The 9147-nt window shown below is 43.3% G+C and overlaps 1 pseudogene; it reads left to right on the forward strand.

The window, feature by feature from the left end:
- Nucleotides 1-429: 429 nt before the first annotated feature.
- Nucleotides 430-8419, forward strand: LOC106609760 (smoothened homolog; annotated as a pseudogene).
- The last annotated feature ends 728 nt before the right edge of the window (nt 8420-9147 follow it).

The following is a 9147-nucleotide window of genomic DNA, read 5'->3' on the forward strand; positions in this document are numbered from 1 at the left end:
AGTCAGGAGGTAGGTCTTGTATTCAGCGGTACAGAGGTCAGGAGGTAGGTCTTGTATTTAGCTAGTACAGGAGTCAGGAGGTAGGTCTTGTATTCAGCTAATTACAGGAGTCAGGAGGTGGGTCTTGTATTCAGCTAGGTACCAGGAGTCAGGAGGTTCGTTTCTGGGATTCGCTGTGTTTCTCCAAACTTGATTGGTTGATTGGTTGGCTGATTGATTGACATTTTTCAGACAGTGTATACTACACACAGTCAATGCAATGGCAGTGTACATTAAAATAATTGGAGTCATTAACTTCCTTCTCTCTCTCTCTCTCTCTCTCTCTCTCTCTCTCTCTCTCTCTCTCTCTCTCTCTCTCTCTCTCTCTCTCTCCATCCAGGTCTACGAGACTCTGTCGTGTGTCATCTCATCTTCAGCCTCGTCTACTAGATGTCTGGGAGTGATCTGGTTCTAAGTCATGCGTTGACCTACGCCTGGCACACGTCCTTCAAGGCCCTGGGCACCACCCACCAGCCCCTGTCGGGCAAGACCTCATACTTCCACATGTGTACATGGTCGGTCCCCTTCATCCTCATGGGGCTGCTGGCTATTCTAGCCACCGCTGAGGTATGGAACACCTACCATTAGTTTTAGCCTTTGAAAATAGTCATTTCTGTGATTTGCGTGTATAATACTTACGATAATAACACATTATACAGTATGACAAATCTGCGCAATGCGTTGTGGACTGAATCTTAAATTCTTTATACCAGCAGGCTTTAAGTTAAGTGTTACTGGGTTATTTTTTGCAATAGGGTAATCCCAAACAGTGTCTACAGTTTAGAGACAAGTTTATTTATTACCTTTTCATGATGGAAAGACAATGACTCAGAATTTCTTGTTTTCCAAATGATTGATCTTTTTATGCCGTTATGCCATTCAAACACATGTATGTGTTTCTGGTCTCCTGTTGTTTGACATAGGTGGACGGAGACTCTGTCAGTGGAATCTGTTTCGTGGGCTATAAGAACTACCACTACCGTGCTGGCTTTGTGTTGGCTCCCATTGAGTTGTGCTTGTCATTGGTGGCTTATTTCCTCATACGAGGTGACTTCTCTCAAACCCAAAACGAGACATTTTCATATTTCCGGAGAATTTAAACGCTTACCAAATAAACAGACGTTTCCAAAGTGATTTCCTCTGTTTGTGTCTGCAGGAGTCATGAGTTGTTTTCCATCAAGAGTAACCACCCGGGTCTTCTGAGTGAGAAGGCAGCGAGCAAAATCAACGAAACAATGCTAAGACTTGGTGATGACCCCTTAGCGTAAATCACCAGATATCCAGAGCCAAACCACTGGCATAACAGTGCTTAACAAACCTAGCTAGTGTTGAAAAAGACAGATAACTGCTTCCCCAAGGGAGCTAGCTTTCTTGGAGCACTGGTTAGATCCATTGCCTTTTGGGTCAGGCGATCCTAGTTTGACCTAGCACTGCCCCCGAAATGCTACAGTAGCATGCTAGAATAAACCTTTGATAAAGCCACTGAAATTGCCTCATCATAGATTGACTGATTCTGTTGCACTTCGATATATGTTATATAACACCTTGGTTTTTATTTTCATATAAAGTATATTGTGTCCCTGACTCCTGAGGTTTCTGGAATTCTAAATATCCCCTAATCATTTGTGTAATTCCTCTTCATCAGGTATATTTGGGTTCCTAGGCGTATTGGCTTTGTCTTAATCACGTTTGTCTGCCACTTCTACGACTTCTTCAACCAGGCTGAGTGGGAGAAGAGCTTCAGAGAATATGTGTTGTGAGTTCCTTTTCTCCTCATGTAGCCTACAGTAACCCGGAACTATATTCAACACTGCAACTTCAAAACAGGTGTTGAGGACCTAAGGACTTCTGGGCCCTTTTGGAATACAAAAAAACAACAACAAAAACATATTTTCGCAGAACATGGGACCAATCACCAATATAGGGAGATAACATAATTGGGAAAAGCTTTGCCTTGGAAAGTTTCCTTACGTCAATCCAATATGACAGACGAGAGATTACTTTTAAGGAAGGAGGAAGGAAATATGCATTTAAGAGTATTGGAACATGGCCCCAGTTGTATGGTGTGGTGGGAGATTTAATAGTATTGGTACATGGCCCCAGTTGTATGGTGTGGTGGGAGATTTAATAGTATTGGTACATGGCCCCAGTTGTATGGTGTAGTGGGAGATTTAATAGTATTGGAACATGGCCTCAGTTGTATGGTGTAGTGGGAGATTTAAGAGTATTGGAACATGGCCTCAGTTGTATGGTGTAGTGGGAGATTCCCAGCAGATGATGCTGTTGAGACTGGTGGTAACCACAGCCCTACCGGTTTGTTGTGCTGTGAATGCAGCCTTATTTCTCCACTCTGTTGACTTTGAGTGAACTGGTATGAATTTCACCTCAGAAATGTACTTTATTTTTCTTGTCTCAACAAGTAAACAACTGGTTCATGTCAACAGCTCAGTATGTGAATATGCCCCATTTATATGGCTTTACAGTGGGTGTGGGTATGTCAAGTATTTTTCACAGCAAATGCAACTGCCTGTGTAAAAAGAGCTCTGAGGATTGATTGATGAACCCTGCGCTGGTTTTGAACAGGTGTGAGGCCAATGTGACGATCGCTCATCAGACCAACAAGCCGATCCCAGAATGTACTATCAAGAACCGTCCCAGTCTACTGGTGGAAAAGATTAATCTGTTCTCCATGTTCGGCACGGGCATCGCCATGAGCACCTGGGTGTGGACCAAGGCCACTATCCTCATCTGGAAACGCACCTGGTGCAAGTAAGCAGCCATTTCCTTTAAAACACACACAGAAAATTAGACTGGGCGGCAGTCCCTTTGTAGCAAAAAGTTGTTGTCTTGTAGATAAAAGGTAAGAAAATAGGCTACAAGAAAATAGTACATGAACTTTAACAACAATATCCCAAGTATGGAGTTACACATTGTATTATCTCTCTGAGGCATTCACACAGCATTATCTGTGTATTAAAGGTTAAATCCTCATAAGGTGAAAGAGCGCCACTGTTCGCCCCCGGTGCATTTGTTATTATTTTTGTTTTGTTGATGAAACGGAGAGAGGAGTACCAGCATCACAGACATTTTGTTTTCTTCAGTACATACTATGCTGTTCTATCGCACCTGCAATGATGTCCGAAAGTGAAAAAATACAGTGTTCGTTGTTTGATGCAACTTCTTGGTTGTTGTAGTATCTCAAATGGACGTGGTAGTTTCACCAAGTACGGATTTCAGCTATTGCCACGTCAAGGGATACGTCAACATTGTCTGTCACATTGTCATTTATCTACCTGTTGTTCCTGTCATAGGGTTATCGGCCGTAGCGACGATGAGCCCAAGAGGATAAAGAAGAGCAAGATGATAGCCAAGGCCTTCTCCAAGCGCAAGGAGCTCCACAAAGACCCAGAGAAGGAGCTGTCCTTCAGCATGCACACTGTCTCCCATGATGGGCCAGTAGGTAAGTCCCCAAAGACCTGGAGAAGGAGCTGTCCTTCAGCATGCACACTGTCTCCCACGATGGGCCAGTAGGTAAGTCTCCAAAGACCTGGAGATGGAGCTGTCCTTCAGCATGCACACTGTCTCTCAGATGGGCCAGTAGGTAAGTCCCAAAAGACCTGGAGAAGGAGCTGTCCTTCAGCATGCACACTGTCTCCCCCATGGACGGGCCAGTAGGTAAGTCCCCAAAGACCTGGAGAAGGAGCTGTCCTTCAGCATGCACACTGTCTCCCATGATGGGCCAGTAGGTAAGTCCCCAAAGACCTGGAGAAGGAGCTGTCCTTCAGCATGCACACTGTCTCTCATGATGGGCCAGTAGGTAAGTCTCCAAAGACCCAGAGAAGGAGCTGTCCTTCAGCATGCACACTTCTCGAGGTAAGACATGCACACTGTCCCATGATGGGCCAGTAGGTAAGTCCCCAAAGACCTGGAGAAGGAGCTGTCCTTCAGCATGCACACTGTCTCCCATGATGGGCCAGTAGGTAAGTCCCCAAAGACCTGGAGAAGGAGCTGTCCAAAAGACTGAATTGGATGCCTCTCAGTGAAATGGCACATTTTAGTGCTGAACTGAAAATTCAAACATTCAAAATACATATTTTTTAATGCAGATGAAATGCCATATTTTTTTCTCATTGAGGAACTCCCTGGCTGATATTAATGGAGATTCCACTACGCTTCAATGTTACAACTAGCAGTGAATGTCATTGAGAAGTCTGTCTGACACTAGAAGTGAATGTCATTGAGAAGTCTGTCTGACACTAGCAGTGAATGTCATTGAGAAGTCTGTCTGACACTAGCAGTGAATGTCATTGAGAAGTCTGTCTGACACTAGAAGTGAATGTCATTGAGAAGTCTGTCTGACACTAGCAGTGAATGTCATTGAGAAGTCTGTCTGACACTAGCAGTGAATGTCATTGAGAAGTCTGTCTGACACTAGCAGTGAATGTCATTGAGAAGTCTGTCTGACACTAGCAGTGAATGTCATTGAGAAGTCTGTCTGACACTAGAAGTGAATGTCATTGGAGAAGTCTGTCTGACACTAGCAGTGAATGTCATTGAGAAGTCTGTCTGACACTAGCAGTGAATGTCATTGAGAAGTCTGTCTGACACTAGAAGTGAATGTCATTGAGAAGTCTGTCTGACACTAGCAGTGAATGTCATTGAGAAGTCTGTCTGACACTAGAAGTGAATGACATTGAGAAGTCTGTCTGACACTAGCAGTGAATGTCATTGAGAAGTCTGTCTGACACTAGCAGTGAATGACTGAGTCATCAGATAATTTAAGCACTGAGGCGGCTGTGGCCAGCATGCTTGCTTATGTTGGAGGGACTGTATGAACTGTTAGTTATTGGAACACTGCAGGGGACTCCAGGGGAGCCTTCTACAATATAAATAACCTCTTTGTGGTTTTTACTGAATGGATAGTAATGGTTGAGCTCTTCTACTATATAATGGATAGTAATGGTTGAGCTCTTCTACTATATAATGGATAGTAATGGTGGAGCTCTTCTACTGTATAATGGATAGTAATGGTGGAGCTCTTCTACTGTATAATGGATAGTAATGGTGGAGCTCTTCTACTTATAATGGGTAATGGTGGAGCTCTTCTACTGTATAATGGATAGTAATGGTTGAGCTCTTCTACTGTATAATGGATAGTAATGGTGGAGCTCTTCTACTGTATAATGGATAGTAATGGTGGAGCTCTTCTACTGTATAATGGATAGTAATGGTTGAGCTCTTCTACTGTATAATGGATAGTAATGGTTGAGCTCTTCTACTGTATAATGGATAGTAATGGTGGAGCTCTTCTACTGTATAATGGATAGTAATGGTTGAGCTCTTCACTGTATAATGGATAGTAATGGTTGAGCTCTTCTACTGTATAATGGATAGTAATGGTTGAGCTCTTCCACTGTATAATGGATAGTAATGGTTGAGCTCTTCTACTGTATAATGGATAGTAATGGTTGAGCTCTTCTACTGTATAATGGATAGTAATGGTTGAGCTCTTCTACTGTATAATGGATAGTAATGGGTGAGCTCTTCTACTATATAATGGATAGTAATGGTGGAGCTCTTCTACTATATAATGGATAGTAATGGTTGAGCTCTACTGTATAATGGATAGTAATGGTTGAGCTCTTCTACTGTATAATGGATAGTAATGGTTGAGCTCTTCTACTGTATAATGGATAGTAATGGTTGAGCTCTTCTACTGTCATAATGGATAGTAATGGTTGAGCTCTTCTACTGTATAATGGATAGTAATGGTTGAGCTCTTCTACCGTATAATGGATAGTAATGGATTTGAGCTCTTCCACTTTCCTTATAATGGATAACGTAATGGTTGAGCTCTTCTACTGTATAATGGATAGTAATGGTTGAGCTCTTCTACTGTATAATGGATAGTAATGGTTGAGCTCTTCTTTACAACTATAATGGATAGTAATAGGGTGAAGCTCTTCTACTATATAATGGATAGTAATGGTGGAGCTCTTCTACTATATAATGGATAGTAATGGTTGAGCTCTATATAATGGATAGTAATGGTTGAGCTCTTCTACTATAATGGATAGTAATGGTTGAGCTCTTACCTACTGTTAATGGATAGCTAATGGTTGAGCTCTTCTACTGTATAATGGATAGTAATGGTTGAGCTCTTCTACTGTATAATGGATAGTAATGGTTGAGCTCTTCTACTGTATAATGGATAGTAATGGTTGAGCTCTTCTACTGTATAATGGATAGTAATGGTTGAGCTCTTCTACTGTATAATGGATAGTAATGGTTGAGCTCTACTGTATAATGGATAGTAATGGTTGAGCTCTTCTACTGTATAATGGATAGTAATGGTTGAGCTGTCTTGTCTTCTTTCTCATTGGTAGCTGGCATCAACTTTGACCTGAGCGGGGGAGCCATCCAACGAGATGTCTTCAGCCTGGGCCCAGCATGTGACCAAGATGGTGGCCAGGAGGGGCGCCATTCTGCCGCAGGACATCTCTGTCACCCCTACAGGGACACCTGGTGAGAGCTGCCACCTGCTTATTGACATTGTCTGACATCTGCACTCTTCCTTGAGTTCATTGCATTTTTTCTTGAAACGATAACAGATCGTAGACAGTTGGATTGGTTAAAGCAATGGGATAAGGCCTTTGCTTTCACTTATCCAGTCATGTACAGATTCAAACAGGGCCTATGTTACTAGCCTGGTTAAGCCAGACTGAATGCTGCACTCACAATGGCAGTATTCAGTATTATATAACCAGGCTACAGAATTGTCAGTTCAGCCACCAGTCTGATTTAATCCTGCTACCATGTTACCACTATGAGTCTGAATCTCACCCTGCTCTTTTCACCCAGTTCCACCCCCAGAGGAGAGGAACAAGCTGTGGATGGTGGAGGCGGAGATCTCCCCCTGAGATGATGATGAAGAGGAAGAAGAAGAGGAAGAAGAGGAAGGAGGCGCGTCCTCTGGAGGAGCTGGCCGAACACCAGGGCTACCGTCGGCGAGAGTTTGGCACCAGCTCGGGGCCACGGCTACCCAAGCTGCCCGGCCACAGGAGCCTGGTGGCCAATCTGAGGCAGCACCAGGAGGAGGCTGAGGACGTCCTTCCAGGCTCTTACCCTGAGTTTAGGCCCTCTCATCCCCTGCCCGACCAAGAGAGGTACGGAGGAGCCCTGGGGGCCTCCTCTAGCCAGAGGAGCAGGTACCCTGACCTCAACCCCCTCTCCCTCAGTGACCTGCCAGAGGACCTCGGCTTGGGGCCTCGCTGCCGCCCCCAACAACCACCCCCCTCCTTCTGGCAGCCCAATGGAGCGTTCCACTACTCCGGGAGGTGGCGCCTATGGCAGGGGTGTCTGGGAGGACAGACCACGTGGGGGAGGTCGCAGGGGGGTCAAAGGAGGGAGGAGTGGGGGCAGATCCACTCTAGAACCAACCTGATGGAGGCGGAGCTTATGGATGCTGACTCTGACTTCTGAGAGCGACCATGTGTGGTTGTGGGGTTTTCATTTTTTTTTACAGACTGTTAGAGAAAAGTGCTGGATACTTACACTTATGGGGCTCCCTTGTCACTGCCCAACAGTCAAGATGAAACAGGACTCAAGTCAAGTTAATTGGTCAGATCTGTCTCATTTAAAGGGAAGGGCTAAAGGAGAACTGATCAGGCCAAGGGTGAGTTTCATGAAAGCTTCTTGGCTTATGTTCCACTGGGCACGAACTGGTTGAATCAACGTTGTTTCCACGTCATTTCAACCCCCCAAAATCTATGTGATGATGTTGAATCAATGTGGAAAACTGATTGTATTTGAAAAAAGTCATCAACGTAAGGGCATTTCGTATTTTTTCATCCAACCTTTAAGCTAAATCCAATGAAATAGTGACATTTGTTGTTGATTTCACATTGAATTCACGTTAGTTAACAACTCAACCAGATGTAAATCAGAACTAGACGTTGAACTGACTTCTGTGCCCAGTGGGGTGGCTCTGAATTTCTCTTAACAAATCACAGTAGCTACAGTTTCATAAAAATGTGTTTAAAAACCTATAGCTGCATTTAGACAGGCAGCCTAATTCTTATATTTTTACCACTAATTAGTCTTTTGACCAATCACATCAAATCTTTTCACATCACATCTTTTTCAGAGCTAATCTGATTGGTAAAAAGATCAATTAGTGAAAAAAAGATCAGAATTGGCCTGCCTGTCTAAATAAGCAAAATGAATTGAATAAAGCACTTTTCTGTTCTACAAGTGGTCTGGGTCTATAGTTGTGGAGAGAAATAAAGTACCTCGTTAGCTACAAAGCTTTTGGGAAACACATCCCAGACTAGTCAATGCTGTGTGATTTACCGAAAATAATTCCACTTATGGCATTGGTCAGAAACGGACAGACCAGCCATGTTGCAACAACTAACTTCTGTTGTCAGAAACATTTAATTGAATGATGGCAGCAGAAGAGGCAGCTCAACTCTGAACGAATTGGATGACGGTCACCATCACTGACATGATCCCGGGTCACTTTGTCTTGGATCAGATATCACTCTTGTTGATTTCAGTCTCATAGCCATTCATTCATTATATGACTTCCAAGACTCTTCCAGGGGATCTTATCGTTCACTGAGTCAGTTCATGCATCATAGGGTTTATGTAAGTAGTGTAAAGTGGCTTCCTTTCCTTGTCTCTTGTCTACGTCGTCGCTGACTTTAGAAAACTGGACCTGTGAAAACGAATTCCATGTAGGCGTTCTCCATATTGCTTTCAACTAGCCTGTGTTAATAACAGAATATTACTAGATCTGTAACGATGGAGAGGAAGCCACTTCAGATGATTGACATGCAGCCTCATCTGATGCAGAAACCATCAGGCTCTGGAAGTTCCATGTCTTTCTATATCTTTGTCAACTTGTAGTCTGTACTTTTGTCACAAAAATATAGAACTGTTTTTATATTGCCTGGTGCAATCACACAAAAGTGAGCTTTTTCACCTGAGGAGAAAGAGAATTGATTAGGTTTTTACATCAGTGGAAATTAAATACACAACTGAGTGGGAATCAATCATTTCATTTCTTGAAAGTGTTCTTGCACATGTTAGCTACATCAGTTAAAT

Source organism: Salmo salar, unplaced genomic scaffold, assembly GCF_905237065.1.
Source record: "Salmo salar unplaced genomic scaffold, Ssal_v3.1, whole genome shotgun sequence".
Lineage (NCBI taxonomy): Eukaryota > Metazoa > Chordata > Actinopteri > Salmoniformes > Salmonidae > Salmo > Salmo salar.